General features: G+C 36.5%; 1 long non-coding RNA gene and 1 pseudogene across 1 annotated transcript; one reads left to right on the top strand and one right to left on the bottom strand.

The window, feature by feature from the left end:
- Positions 1-900: 900 nt before the first annotated feature.
- LOC113705269 (putative disease resistance protein At1g50180) lies at positions 901-4,492 on the top strand (annotated as a pseudogene).
- Positions 4,493-4,978: 486 nt separating this feature from the next.
- LOC140013714 (uncharacterized) lies at positions 4,979-5,973 on the bottom strand. The gene is made up of 2 exons (XR_011820556.1): positions 5,372-5,973; positions 4,979-5,027 (listed from the first exon to the last, which is right to left on the bottom strand). It is a non-coding gene; the product is annotated as an uncharacterized lncRNA (long non-coding RNA).
- Between the last annotated feature and the right edge of the window lie 10,481 nt (positions 5,974-16,454).

Genomic DNA, 16,454 nt, shown 5'->3' on the forward strand with positions numbered 1-16,454 from the left:
CTCTACAATAAGAATAGGAATGAAAAGTATACTAGTTGGTAGACAACTCCAGTTCTTTAGTGAGTAATAATGAGATTGACTTTTATCTTTAGATAACTATACATATGTTATAATGTATCAGCAAAATCATCTTAAAATCTTGATCATTTTTTTCTTTTTCTCTATTAATTATTTATCATTTAGTCTGGTACTAGCTATGGGGGAAAAAATCCAATACCACGATGTTTAGTCAACCACCAAATTAGTGTATTAACTTTCTTGTGAAACACAAATTCCACTAACTATTAACTTTGGGGGTTAGGTTTATGTTCCTTAAAAATCAACTCCATTATTCTCCATTCTATGGATCAAGAATCAAATTTCATCTTACCAAGGGACCAAAAAAAAGAAAGAAACAAAGAAGAAAGGGATTTTGTTTGTGATATACGGCCTCAAAAAGGGTGGAGAAAAAACAACATTTCAACATCTTGAAGGGCTCTTTTTTTTTTTGGGTTGTTAAGGCGATTGTTTTCATTACTCAAGGAAATAGATAAAGCCAATGACTGACTTAGCATGTGATGAGGCAGTGACAACAACGGACAAGATCAAGAAGTAACAAGGATATGAAATTCGTGAAGCAAATTTTGCCAAGACTTGCATTAAGTAGCCACTAAACATTGAAGCAAAAACCTATGGGCTTACCGCTGATCCGCTGCCATCCTCAGTCTTGAGTTGCTTTTTCTGTTCCACTCCGAATAAATTCACTTTCCTCTGCATCACATGTTCCTGGAAAACTCATAGCTGGCTTCTTCCATTTGATTCGGAACTGTCAATTTTCTTTTGGGGTGGGGTTTTCTTCTCATTCTCTTGTGCTCTTTCCACTTTAACTACTCAAACACGCGTTCATGTCTATAGTCTATACTGTAAATTTCGTCAACACCGCGTTGGACTGGCTTGTTTCTTGATATTCCATCGGTTTTTATTACAAATACTAGTTGGTCCAAAGGGTCAAAAGAAAAAAAAGCAGAAATTAGTTCCATAGTAAGAGGAGCTTATATATGTCATAATGTCAGCAGAAGGGGCAAAACATTTTGCAGTAGTTTTATTTCTTCGTCAAAGAAATCAATAATGTCCAGTCCAACTGCGTTTTAACCTGGAATTTCTACTTGTAAAGAAGGACCACAGTTGAACGGTGCTCCTTTGTTATTATCCGACCAAAGGACCCACAGTTGAAAGAAGGTCCTGAAGACATGTGCAAACAGAAATGAGTCTTCTTAATAGCTTCCATGATTTTGTATTGTGGCAGGTAAGGTAGCTTTGTCTTTCACAATCAGATGTTTCTTGCTTTAGTTTCTTCTAATTGGTTAATTCTTTCTTTGTCTGTTTAACGCGGTTTTTCTTTTTGATAAATACTGCACCGAAGAACATCAGCTTATGAATCTATAACTTCCTCTTCCTTCTTCCTTTCAAGATATTGCAACTGGACTGTCCTATCCTATAAACCAGAAGCCGCCTTCCCCGACATTCTCTTTTGTGTCAGAAATGGCAGAAACTGTAGTCTCTTTTGTGTCAGATCATCTCGCAACCTTACTCCGAGAGGAGGGAAGCCTATTGGGAGGGCTTCGACAGGAGGTCCAACTCATCAAGGATGAGTTGGGGCATATGAAAGCTTTCCTCAAAGTGGCTGAAGCAAAAGAAGATGATGATCCCAGGCTCCAAGAATGGATCAAGCAAGTGCGCGAAGCTGCTTATGACATTGAAGATGTTCTCGATGAATTTGTACTTCGCTTTTGCTGGCTACCGACATCATGGATTCTGTGGCTCTCTGCAGAGAATTCTCAAAGCCATTAAGAGCTTGCGAGCTTGTCATCAGGTTGCCAGTGAAATTCAAAGCATAAAGTCCAGGATCAAAAATATTTCAGAAGGACGTCAGAGATACCAAGTTGAATTTGGCATCGATGACCGTGTCACTGGATCTTCAACCATGAACGACTCATGGCGCTATAGCAGAGATGACGCACTTCTAGTGGAGGAAGCAAAATTGGTTGGCATTGACCAGCCCAAACAACATCTGATTTCTAAGCTTCTCGAGGGGCACGATCACCAACTCAAAGTTGTTTCAGTGGTTGGAATGGGAGGACTCGGCAAAACTACCCTAGTCAAAAAGGTCCATGAAGATCCAGATGTTAGAAAGAATTTCCCAGTTCGTGCCTGGGTAACCGTCTCTCAAACATGCGACTTTCCAAAGCTCCTGAGAGACTTGATTTGGCAGTTGCACAAGGAATTGAACAAATCAGTCCCACAATTCATCGAATCTATTTCTACCATTGAGTTGAAAAAATTTGTCAAAAATTTTCTTCAACAAGCTGGAAGGTATGCAATTGTGTTCGATGACGTGTGGGACGTGGAATTTTGGAATGAAATCAAATTTGCACTGCCTGAGGGTAACTACAGCAATCGTGTCATGCTAACAACACGAAAAGCCGATGTAGCCTCTGCCTCTTGCACAGAATCTCAGGATTATGTCTACAAAATGGAGCCACTATCAATTGAAGATTCGTGGACCCTATTTTCTAACAAGATCTTTAAAGGAAATCGTTGCCCCGCCCACCTGATGGATGTTGCAAAAGCTGTATTGGATAAATGTGAGGGTTTGCCTTTGGCGATTCTTGCGATCGGTGGGCTCTTGGCTTCGAAGGACGTGAGCAGAATGGATGAATGGGAGATGATTCAACAGAGTCTTGGGGGTGAATTAGAAGGCGCCGGTAAGCTAGAGAGAGTTAAAAGGATACTTTTTCTGAGTTACAATGATCTGCCTTCGCATCTCAAACCCTGTCTGTTGTATTTAAGCATTTATCCGGAGGATTATCTAATAGATTGCAGTGTGCTGATTCTATTATGGACTGCTGAAAGATTTGTAGAATGGAGAGAAGGAATGAGTATTGAAGATGTAGCCTGGGGTTATCTCGGTGAACTCATCAGCAGAAGCCTAATTCAAGTGACTCGTGTGTTTTATGAAGGATCACCCTACACATGTCGAATCCATGACTTAATGAGAGAAGTTATTCTCATCAAGTCAAGGAAACAAAACATGGTGACAGTTACTACGGGACAACCAATGACGTGGCCATCTGAGAAGGTACGCCGTCTAGTAGTCCATAGTAGTAGTAACAGTAGCAACATCCGATACCACCAACAAAGACAATTCTATTCCTTTGAACACCTTCGATCATTCATCACGATTAGTTCTACCAACCCATTACCGTCCAAAACTTTCTTATGCGAAGTTCTAAGGAGTAGCAAGTTGCTAAAGGTTTTGGATTTGGAAGGTGAAGAGATAGAGGAAACACCAAATGAGATTTTCAACTTGTTGCATCTCACATATCTGAGCCTATGTGGTACAAAAGTAGAAAGAGTCCCGAGAGCTATTGGAAAGCTTCAACATTTGGAATATCTAAATTTGGGGAATTACCCGTGGAAATCCTAAAGCTGCAAAAGCTTCGGCATCTCATAGTATTACAACTGGTTGATCCTTCGGATGATAGTTATGGATTTCATGGGTTTAAAGGTCCATCAAAATTGGGAGGGCTTCTCGCCCTACAAACATTAAAGGCCATAGATGCAAGTAGTGGGTCTGTAATAGTCAAAGAGATAGGAAAATTGACCCAATTAAGAGAGTTATGTATTACACGGTTGAGAAGAGAAGATGGAAAGGAGCTCTGCTCCTCCCTTGCCAACCTCACCAGCCTTCGGGAATTAAGCGTTAAATCAATTGGAAAAGGTGATGATCATGAGATAATCGATCTAAATCATCATCATCCTTCTCTTTCTTCTTCTACTTCTTGTTCGTTTCTTCAATCTGTTCGTGTGCTAATTATGTTTGGCTGCTTAGAAAAGATGCCACGATGGGTAGCTCATCTTCAAAACTTGGTAAAAATAGTTATGAACTGGAGCGGGTTAAGGGCTGAGGAGGATCCACTTGAATCCCTCCAACATTTGCCCAATTTGGATGAAATTAGTTTCTCTGGATCTTACCAGGGAGAAAGGTTGTGTTTCAAGGCTGGAGGGTTCCTAAAGCTGAAACGGTTGTCGTTAAGAATGGAAGGGTTGAGATGGATGACAGTGGAGGAGGGTGCCTGCCCAAATCTCCGAAAACTAGTTCTGTATCAACTTCCATCACTGGAGGACTTACCTTCGGCAATTCAGCACTTGAGCCATCTTCAAGAGCTGCATTTGTATGAGATGAGTTCTCGACTGATAGAGAAGGTAGAGAATCAAAAGGAAGACAGTGAAGATTACAGAAGAATGGCACACATTCCTGAAATTGTCATTGGTTTCTATGCCGATGATGGGGAATGGAGAATCCGCCGGTTATGGGGGAAGAAGAAGAAAACATTCCTTGCCTAGCACTAGTAGCATCCTGTGGCTTTCCTTTCTCTTTGTTTGCTTTCCCTCACTGTTGTTGACGACACTGCTTTCACTTCTTCTTCTATTTTTCTGAGAAGTTTCTGAAGTTTTCTATCTTCTCCACTACGTGTAGTATGCTGCATTGCATCATCATCTTGTTCATATGCTGCATTTTGTTAATGTATTTTTTTTAACTGTTTTTCTTTAATTTTAACTTCACCAAATGAAGCATTCTTACCTACCTCCCCAAATAGGCACTTGTGAGATCATGAGCTCAACGATAACTGAGTACAGGAATCAATTTGCCCGTAAGTCTACATAAAGATTAGCATAGTGCCAAATTTGAGAATGACAATCTTCTTTTCACTCTTCAATTTTAGATAACAAAAGGGTCTGATCCCAATTTTGATTTATTTCTTAAAGTTTCTCTAGATTTGCCAATTTTTTAGGAGCATAAAAATGGGATTTGAGAAGCTCCTCAACTTCTAGCTGCGTATGTAAGAGAAAAAAAATACTAAACAAATAAAAGGGTGACTCACAGCAGATGCAGCTCAGCAAAGAGTTGAAGGCCAAAATGCAAATCCATCCATCATGCCACAGAATCATGGTGTTTATTCCTCAATCCAAAAATATGTAGCTTTCTAGATCCATTTTTCCAAACCACATAGAGAAAAATAAAAAATGCATCAGATTTTCCTTGGTTTGTTACACAGGGAAATAACATTGAAAATCTATATACTCTATATGATGATCTACTAATAGTTAAATATCGTTCTATTCCTGTCCTAAAATATGATACTAGTAACAAAAAATTAAATGGCATCCTCGTCATTTTGCCCTCAACGAAAGCCATCCTCTTTCTTGATTTCTTCCTCAGATAAACTGGAATGCCTAGAAGTTCTAACTAATTCTTTTTGTGAGCAACATAAGTGATTCACCACCAATGGGTATTTTTTTCATGGTTCAAGGGAACAAAAAACGATACCAACTCCAAACCCGTGACCCAAAAACCCAATCCGCTTCTGAAGTTCCCGCCATAAACGGAGCAGTGGAGGTCCGGCGGCCCGGCCCACCACCAGCTGATATCACCGTTTTTGAATTTGGTTCCGCTGCCGCTTCTGCTGATAAGGTCACCCTCGTGGCTTCTGCCCTGTTTCCGAAGAGCTCGAACCTTGCCGCTGGGGGATTCTGCCGGCTCAAGGCTCCGACGCCCCTCAATTTCGCGTAGTCTTTTGACGGAAAAATAATTGGCAAAAAAAAAGGAGAATTTTCAGCTTAGCTTTTGAGAAATGGTGAGGAGGGGGAAAATCCCAATCCTAAGTAGAGTTTCTTCATTTCATATGGGTTCTTATCTATACTAGAAAAACAAAAGAGCTTGTATCTTTTTTTCTCTTTCATTTTTGAAGTTTCTATGTAATTTACCTCCGTTTGACACTTTGATTCGGATATGACAAAGACTTTTACTGCACTTATTTTTTCCTCTTTGTTTTTGGTTGGGTCTAGATATGGGTGGTATTGGATTGAAAACATGGGAAGGAAGAGGAAAGAGGTAATTTTGTCGTGGCAAAATGGACGGGATGAATAGGATTTATTTGGGCCTGACATGAGACCGAGTAATATGGGTTTGAATTCAACTTTATTCATATATATTTTGGGATTAATTTGGGCGAGATACCTTTGGAATGGGTATGGATTGATTCCGTCCAATACTCAAATTTATTTTTTGTATTCTTTTTTTAATTCTTTTTTATATAAATTTAATAATTTTGATTTATTGAATTTCTTTTAGCATTATTGTGAATTTATATTTTCGTGAATTCTTTTTTCCCTCAAATTTTCTTTTATTTATTTTCTATGCATATATTTTTTTTTATCTTCGATTTCCTATGTTGCTAAATTTTAGTTGAGAAAAAAATAGGGATAATTGCAGAAACCTCCCCTGAGATTTCTGACATTTGCACTGACCTCCCCTATCAATTTTGAAATTGCATTAACCTCCCCTAGAAAAAGTTGGAACTAATTTAAAAGGTAAAATTGTGTGAAATTACTAGAGTACCCCTATTGGATTTGACTTTACCAGATGAAAGGTTTGAGTACTTTCATCAAAACCAACGTTTAATTTGTTAAACAAATTAAACTAATCAAACTGTTTCTGCATAGTTAAATTAATTAACTAATTAACTAATTTCTATTTTATCTAATTAACTAATTATCTAATTAATTAATTATCTAATTAACTAATTAACTAATCAAACTATTTCTTCATAGTTAAACTAATAACTAATTATCTAATTGTTAATAGTTATTAACTAATCAAACTATTTCTGCATAGTTAAACTAATTAACTATTAACTAATTATCTAATTAACTATTAACTAATTAACTAATTATTTATTTAATTAATTAACTAATTTCTATTTATCTAATTAACTAATTAAATAATTATCTAATTAACTAAAGCTGTTGTCTGTCTGAAACTAACAAACTATTTGCATGTTAAACTAATTAACTAATTAACTGCTTAACTAATTAACTAACTAATTATCAATTAATTAATTAACTAATTAACTAATTTCTATTTATCTAATTTACTAATTATCTAATTAACTAATTAACTAAAACTGTTGTTTGTCTGAAACTAACAAACTATTTGCATGTTAAACTAACTAACTAATTAACTGCTTAACTAATTAACTAACTAACTGATTAACAGACTATTTGCATGTTAAACTATATGCAGTACGCATTACCTATTTAAAGTATCGGTTCTTTGTGGGTATTTTACTTTTAAACATTTAATTTATGATAAAAATATCAATATTTGTAAGTAAAATTCAAAAAGTGTTACAAAAAATATCAATATTCTTACTTTCAAATATTTAATTTATGGCCCTATATCCCTCCCTTTTTGTAAGAATATTACTGTAACACTTTTTGAATTTTACTTACAAACATTGATGTTTTTATCATAAATTAAATATTTGAAAGTAAAATACCCATAAAGAGCCAATACTTTAAATAGGTAATGCGTACTGCATATAGTTTAACATGCAAATAGTCTGTTAATCAGTTAGTTAGTTAATTAGTTAATTAGTTAAGCAGTTAACATGCAAATAGTTTGTTAGTTTCAGACAGACAACAGCTTTAGTTAATTAGTAAATTAGATAAATAGAAATTAGTTAATTAGTTAATTAGTTAATAGTTAATTAGCTTAACTATTAACTAATTAGATAATTAGTTATGCAATTGTCAAGCAAATAATAATTGTCAAGCAAGATGAGGGCAAAATTGGAAGAAATGTTTTATCTCACTTCTACAAATAATTTTTTAATGGGACATCAAGCTGTGAGGGAGGTTTCTGCAACGAATTGTTAATGTTCAGGGGAGGTGAATGCAATTTCTAAACCTAGAGGGAAGGTCATTGCAAATGTCAGAAATCTCAGGGGAGGTTTCTGCAATTATCCCAAAAAAATAAGTCCTATACAAACTTAAAGGACTTGTCTTTATGAGTATAAAGAAATGGCATATAGAACTATAAGCCATCATAAAACTATCAAAACTAGACAAAGTATTTGCTAATAAGAGTATAAATTAATGACTTTCATATTACTCTCAGTATTCATTTTGATCAGTATTTTACTAGAAAAAGAGTTCAAAACCATTAAGTTCCCGTTCTTTCGATATTTTTCAAAAAGTACTCTAAATTGAGACTGACGACAGAATTTTTATGAAAAAAGAAAAAATTAAAAAAATTTGATTTCTAAGGGACAAAAGAGCTCAGGAAACTAGATGGGGGGTTTAAGCATAATTACAAGAAAAATATGAAGGACCTAGTTGGAAGAATAAAAGTAATTTACAAGTGTCACTAAAAGACATACAACAATTGATTGAGCAAATTTTTAGTGAAATACTTGGGGCCCCAATGGATACCTAAGAATTTCCTAAAAATTCTCATCAATTAATGGGAATAAATGGGATTAAGTCCCATTTCAAACTCAACATTAAAATTAGAATACCTATCCCGGAATGGGTAGTCCATTGGGACATGGGACATATTGCCACCTTTAGATAGATTGGTTATTGCGTTGCTGGATCACAGATGCAGATTTTCTTCTGTTTCCTGCGACTTCTTGTAGAATTATTATGGAAAATTAAATTAGTGAAAAGGGTGCCCTTGAAGCCCTAATCAATAAAGGGTTCAGTTTTTTAGGCCGAATGTGAAGGGCATTTGCACTGACATTTGTACAAAATGTACCAGTATGTGTACATGAAAATACATTTCACACATGAAGGCCTTCAATATATAGCCGAACATGAGCAAATTATCAAGATGGTCACTAAACTTTTGCAATCGTCGAGTTTTGGCCACTGAATTATTAAAAATCTGATTTTGGTCATTGAAATGTCTAAAATTAAGATTCGATGCCACTCCATTAGATTTAGTCGTTAAGTATGTCAAATATGACTTTCCGTGCGATTCCTATGACAAAACAAATGGGCAATTTAGGAAGTTGCACAAACAATTTATTTTGTCCATTTTTTAAGCGAACACTGTACCCACACCTTCCACCGGACCTCGTGCACTCATTGCGTATACTAGTATCCGCTTTCCATCTGATGTCGAACCCTTGCCGAAGGACTTGATCCGAGCCAATAAAATTAACGGATCCTCCATTACCCGTTTGAAGTATCGGATATACCACAACGGCCCTCAATTTCCAGGACCAACTTCTCCAGGCAAGACAGAGGCATTATTGCTTCCATTGCTCCCACAGGAAAGAACGTTGGGTAAATTGACTAGGCAGCCATAGAGAGACGTGATGTTTATATAACTCGCGGAGTAATCAAACAAGGTGTAATCTAGAGTCATGTTTACTAAATCAGTAGGACAATTGTCCTCCATCACGTCTTCTCTAGCAACTCTCAAAGTCTGGGTGGTTGGATGGTTATCCAAGACCCAATATGTCATGTTCTTGATCTCAAATCTTGTAACATTACTGCTCTGATCGCATCTTAACTCTAGCCCCGGATAGCCACAGTATATATGTTGGATCTTCGTATCTTCGGAAAGGATATCCTATTCCAGTGATGCTGCCGCAGCTGAGTACATTCCCACAGGTCTCGTAAAATTTTGCCAGATTACTGGAAACAGGATGAAGTTGAAGAAATACAGAGGCGAGAAAACAGAGAACAGTTCGGAACGAATGTCAAGGGCCGTGGGATTTCATTTATTTTGGAGGAGAAGATATCATGAGAGAACAGATTTATTTTGTAAAGGAAATCGCTAGCCACCGATGTAGTTGTTGGAGGGAGTAAATTTAAGAGAGGACAAAGACAAAATAAATTGTTTGTCGAACTTCCTAAATTGTCCCTTTGTTTTGTCTTGATAATCGCACGAGTAGTCAGATCTGACATACTTAACGATTAAATCTATCAGAATGACCTCGAATATTAACCTTTGACGTTTTAATAGTCAAAACCAAACTTTTAATAATTTAGTGGCCATCCGAATAATTTGCTCACCGAACATTGTGCGTTCTTTGTCAAATAGGTTCCAAGCATGCCCTTTTCTTGAAATTTTCCCTGTTATTAACCGGACTTGACAGAGTGGAGAAGGTGTAGATTTGTTGGAGTTCTTTTATCTTGTTTTACAATTTAAGAACTTGGCTTTTCTTTGCTTGAGAGTGCTTCAAGGAAGGATGAGATGGGCTTTTATAGACTGTCTGTCTACTGGTTTAGATGTGCTTTGTGTTTGTGTCTGTTATACGCATTTAACGTTGTCTGCCGCGACTGGCTAAGGTTTTGGCGCTTGGATTGGGAGGTCAGATTTGAAATTGAAATGTTTTTACCATTGGTGGGTTGGGCTAGAGGTTTCTTTCTGTAACCCTTTCGAAGTAGCTTTGGGCTTAACCGGAAGCTTTCTCCATGGCCCAGATTCCGGTGGAGCGGTTGGGGCAGGAACAGTGTGAAGTAGTTTGGGGCAATGAACAAGGTCATGATGACACAACCTTCCATGGTGTAGGCAGAAGGAGAAGTTCTCCGCCTGGATGGGTTGCAAGTAGCTGTCTAGCAGGATGGAATGGCGCAAAGTTGAGTGTAAATCAAGTTCTATGCAGAGGCGGGCAAAACGACCCCTTTCTGTGTTGGTTGTCTTGGCATTAATCTTTAACAGATTCCTGATCCAGATTGGTGTGATTGTTGGTTTGGCCTCCAGAACGTTGAAGTATGGACTTCCTCTCTTATTATCTCTTCGTTGATGACATTGTCCTCTATTCCAAAACTGATCTAACTTCTCTTAAAACCATCAAATTTGTGTTGGATTCATTCTGTAATGTCTCTGGTTTGAAGATTAATCTTTCTAAGTAAAAAATTCTCTTCTCCAACAACCCTTTAGGTATCAGTCCCACCTCAGATTTGCTAGGTTTTCCCCTCAACATCCAAAAAGCCCCAACCAAAACCTTCCGATTTTTGTTGGAAAAAGTCCCACATAAACTTGAAGGATGGAAGGCTAATCTTCTATCATTGGCTGGCAGACATTCCATCATCCAACAGAGTATTGCTTCCATTCCCAACTATTTTTTCCAAGCTGCACATGTCCCTAAAAAGATTTGTGATGCCATTGATAGGGAACGAACAGCTTTTCAAACCCCTCTAAAAGAAAAATCCACCTGATCAATTGGGGCGTTGTCACCCTCAATAAGAACCAAGGTGGCCTTGGCATCAAACAAATTGCTTTAGTCAACAAGGCAGGCTTAGCAAAACTGGGATGACACATCCTAAAAGACTCCCCCAAGCCTTGGGTAAAAGTTCTCTCAAACTTATATGTAAATAGACCTCAATCTTTATTGGCCAATAAATTGGTTTTTACCATCTCGTATGGCTCTATAAATCTGAAGGTGATTTCACTTGGCAATGACATTCTACAACAAGGCATCGCTGGAATGTAGGGGACGGAAAATCCCTGAGGGTGTGGACTACTAAGAAGCCCATCAACTTCTTGCTGTCTGTCTAAGAAAAAAACTAAACAAATAAATCCGTCATACATGAATAACTAGCCACAGAATCACAGCGTTTATCCCTCAATCGAAAAATATGTAGCTTCCTAAAATTGCATCAGATTTTCCTTGGTTTCTTATATAGTGAAATAATATTGAAAATCTAAATATTGTGATCATCTTAGAGTTAAATATCATTTTATTTCTGTCCCAAAGTATAATACGTAGTCACAAAATTAAATGGCATTCTCGTCATTTTGTCCTCGTCAAAAGCTATCCTCTTTCTTGATTACTTCCTCAAAACCCGAAAGAGCTTGCTGTTGGAGAAAGCTCTAGATACAAACATATATATTGATTTGGATCATGCAGTCACTAGTTAAAAAACTTCTTATCTGTTCTTTTATCAGGCAAGTTAGGTAACCTGAATGGTGTTTTGATTTTGGTGGTGTGAATTTATGGAAATTCCAAATAGATTTTCAGCTTGCTCTCTTTAGAAAAGACTATAAAATTACTGGTTTGGATTGTTCAGTTTTCCTTATATATACACAAAAGATTTTATCAAGATCTGCAAGTTAGTACAAATCTTTAAGTGGCACGGAAGAAACTATAGCTGAAATAGGGCATGCTCTTAGTGAAAACACTATGTACAAACATATATATACGTACTAGTAATAGTTCACGTACTTTGCACGTGATTATATTAACCCAAATATAACATCTCTTATATATAATTTTTTTTTTGTGAAATTTGATTGTGTACGTGATAATATGATATTTTATATTTTTAATTTCTTTAACCAGTTATTGTTACAAAAAGTATCTAAATAGGAACTCCTTGATCTATTGATTTTTGAATTTATTTTCAAATTTTTTAAATTTATTTTGAGCTTTTTGTATATTATGGATTTAGCTTTGATAAACAATTCTTAATACGGTTGTGTTTCACCAAAGTTGTTGTATACTCATAATATTTTTACCATTAAATCATAATATTATTTTTTCAATGTCATACAAAAGATTAGGAATGGCAATGATTCCCTTCCACCCCCTCCCAATCCCCCAGGTTGCCTAAGCACACCTTACTCCTGCCCTACCCCCTATCCCCTACTTCTTCCGCTCCACCCCTACCTCGTCCCGCTTTCCCTACAGGTGCCTGCGAGGGAAATAAGTTTATATATAATTAGTAAAAAAAAAATGTAACTAGTATTTGGCATAAATGTATAATTAGTAATTTAGTAAAATGTATTAGTACAACTAATCAATAGTTTATATTAGTATAAATATATAATTATTAGTATAACTAAGAATATTAATTATATTACATATGCATAATTTGATATTTACAACTAATAATATTATATATATATATGTGTGTGTGTGTATGTTTTAAGGCAGGGAACGGGTCAAGGGATAGAGAGGATGAAAATTACCCCTCGTCCCATGAGTTTCCTAGTACTCGCCACAATTGTCATCCCTTTAAAAGATGTTGTTAAACAAAAAATAGATGTATACATGTCAAGTGTGAGTTTAGAAAATAGAATTCATAATTATTAGGGTAAATACCTTATTACTCCTTGTGATTTTAAAAAATGCCAGATGATCCCCCTAAGATTTTAAAATAGCCACACAACCCCTATGTAATTTTATGTAAAATGGACGGAATACATAACCATTTACAGCATTTGTACCAAAATTGCTTTAAAACGCATGTGATAAAATTTTAATAGTTATATAACCAACTTATGATTTGTATAAATATCCATTTTATTCCCTGTGATTTTTACATTTATTCATATAATCTCCCTATATTTTTGAACAAAGTGATTATCCCGTCAATTAATGTAGCATTTAAATAAGGGCACTATTAGTATTTCAACTAACGACGTTACATAGGTATTTTCTGTCAAATTTCCACTTTATATAAAACCACAAGGGGATGAAGTGGATTTTTTGAAACGTTGAGGGGGCCATTTGGCAACATATGAAACCACAAGGGTTGCAAGTAATTTACCCTAATTATTAGCAAAGTAAAGACTTAAACCATAAAATCAATTTCTAAAAGGGTATTAAAGTAAATAAATTGTCTTGTTAGATTTGGTCATTGACAGGTGCCGAACCTGTGCAATAATAATTACTAAAAAGTCCTAATTACCACCTCAATTAAATAATCATAAAACAAATCCAAGTACTGGAGCAGGGACCCTAGGTGTGCAATGGGTTACTTGATTCACCCTGTTCCCGAAGAGTTTGCTTGATCCAATATACCGGATTTGTCTATAAAAATATTAATTTTGCATACAATGGCAAGTAGGGTCGATTCCACAGGGAGCGGGTAGAAAATTATTTCTTTCCAAATTAGTAGAACAAAATTGGGGGATTTTCAATGGGAGATAAATAAATAGAATAAAAGTAAAATAAAAATAAAGCGAACTAAATTCAGAACTAACTCACAAAGCACAATTCAATAAAAATAGCAATTGATAAAAGTTCTACCCAAAGGATCAACTGCTCAGGCACGGTCCAATTAAATGATCATCGATGCAAAGATATTTCATCTATTCCTTGTTAGGTTGGTTATAGTTATCAATAAGCTCTGACAACCAGTTCTTCCTTACTTTTTCGACAGTCAAGGTACGACCATTGACTTCTTCTCTAACCAGATAACAACCCTAGGTACGACCGTAAGAATTTAATTACCCAATTGCATTAAAACTAGAAGAACCCAACCCTAACCAATAAACACGCTAAGAGGGTTTATTTAAATTAGATATTGCATTTTCCCATCATAAAGCCAATTATAGTGGTTGCCACGGGGTGTTAACTAAATGAACAATTACGGATTCTATTTAATTAACGTGGCAGTAGGCTATTAAATTAAATCAAATACCCGGCCGTTGATATTCAATTAATAAAATACCCATGAACAATTAATTCAGGAAACGCACGAATAGCAATAAAATGGAAGAAATAATGAAGATTCGATTAGATCTCACAGATATTATGGACCGCGCCTTTGTGTCAACCTTTAGGTAGATGAGGAAATTAGCCGCTCCTCATCGTGTCAATCCCGCGTGATTTAATTGAATTCATTCGATTATTTGCCGAAGAATTGGGGTCGCAATCACAAAGCAGAAATTCAACGCGAATTGTCTCAAGCAAGAGTAACAACTCAGGAGTCAAGCCGTACAAGACGAAAGCTAAAAGAAAAAAGAAATACGTCTGACTGAAAGAGAAGAAAAAGAAAACTCAAAACTAATCTAATTGCGACCGACGGAGAGCAAAAGAATAAAATAAAAAGCGTCTGACTTCTGAAGCTAAAGCTAGGGTCTCTTTTCACTTTTTGAATCTTGTTTTTCTCTTTATAGCCGCCGCCCAAAAGAAAGTAAAGAAAGGAGACGTCTGGAGTAATTCATCTAACAAAAGCTATCCTTTTGGAGTTTTTATCCCATGCTTCTCGCGGTTCACGTGGACCGCAGTCCGGCTTTCGATTTCGTCCACCTTCTAAGGCGTGGCCACGTCCTGAGACGAAAAGTCTTCTGGAAATTTACCCCGCGAGATCATTTTTCATGCCTACCACCTACAATTCACACAAATATCGAATATGAGTGAAATTCCAATTCTTAGTACCGTGAATAGCCAAAATTAGGACAAAATAACAGTGTAAAATACGCCAAATAACCGTTCTATCAAATCCCCTCACACCTAGACAATGCTTGCCCTCAAGCATTTCGGAGCTCAGAAGTACAACCAAGAGAGCAGAGGTCATGTAGTAGTCTATACTAACACAAGCATCTAGGGTCCCTGACAATATCACCAAAGGTAGAACACACCGGACATGTTGTAATTCAAAGAATATATATGAATAATAGAAACGCTCAATTCAACATCACGGAATGCCATTACCATAGGCTTGCACATTTATCACATCTCCACCACTTAAAAGTGAACTAAACACATAAATCAAAGGGACTTTAATAGGGTTGTAATGGGGTTTCGGGTGAAAGGCGGGTTAAGAAGGTGTAGATAGGGGGTAAAATGTCAAGAGAATGTCCGAAACTCACCAATAACCACAGTGCCTTATCGGAGGGGTTCCACAAACAAGGCAGTTTTCATTTGCTGTACACACTGTACAAGTGTCCCCAATTTTTTTTCTCTTTCTCTCTTTTTTTTTTTTTTTTGGAGAGAGCTGCTCGCAAGGCGTGGGCACGCCTTGGAGCCCATAGTCCTGTGGTCACGAGGTCTCTTCAGGATTTTTTTTTTTTTCAAGGGAGAAAGTCCTGTAAAGCGCGGGCACGCCCTGCAAGGCAAAGTCCTCTGGTCAGTGGCCTTTTCCAATTTCTCCCCCTTTTTACAAGGATAAAATCATACAGCTCCTAATCTAACAGCACTTGCAACCCCAAATTTATTTGCTTTGCACAAATGATGGATTTCAGACATCCCTTGACAACACAGGGATAAACAAGAAAGTTTAAAGAGGTCTCGGGTTAACGAACATGGGTAACAACCAAAAGCGAAGGATAAAGCTCAAATTGGTTCACTATTGGGAAACAAGGTGAATGCATGATTTTCTTTCGAAAGCTCAAAGAGGTCAAATCCTAAATGCCCTTATCATTTCAAATGCATCTAGTTCAACAGAATGTGGTCTTGACATGTATAAAATAGCAAGTTCCAGAATGTTCATACCATGTGCGATACCCACTCAATCAAACAAAATCGAGCAAACAAGAATAACATACTCAAGCAAGGTTCAAAAGCTCCCAAAAGTTTCAAAAATGAGTCAATTCCAGCATATTCAACATTCAACGACATTGTCAAGGGAAGCAAAATGCACAGCTAGCATATCCGACTACATACCCACTCACTTTGATTATGTCATTTATCACAGCAACATGCCCCAACACTAACAAGTATATAAATAACCAAAAAGCCGACTAACTACAATGTTTTTCATTTTTTTTTCATTCATCCCATGTTTTCATTTTTTTTTTAAAAAACAAAGCAAAAAGAACTAGTGAAAAAGAACTAATGGAAGCCACTCCCCCCACACCTAAGACCTACATTGTCCTCAATGTA

This window comes from Coffea arabica, chromosome 8c (assembly GCF_036785885.1).
Source record: "Coffea arabica cultivar ET-39 chromosome 8c, Coffea Arabica ET-39 HiFi, whole genome shotgun sequence".
Lineage (NCBI taxonomy): Eukaryota > Viridiplantae > Streptophyta > Magnoliopsida > Gentianales > Rubiaceae > Coffea > Coffea arabica.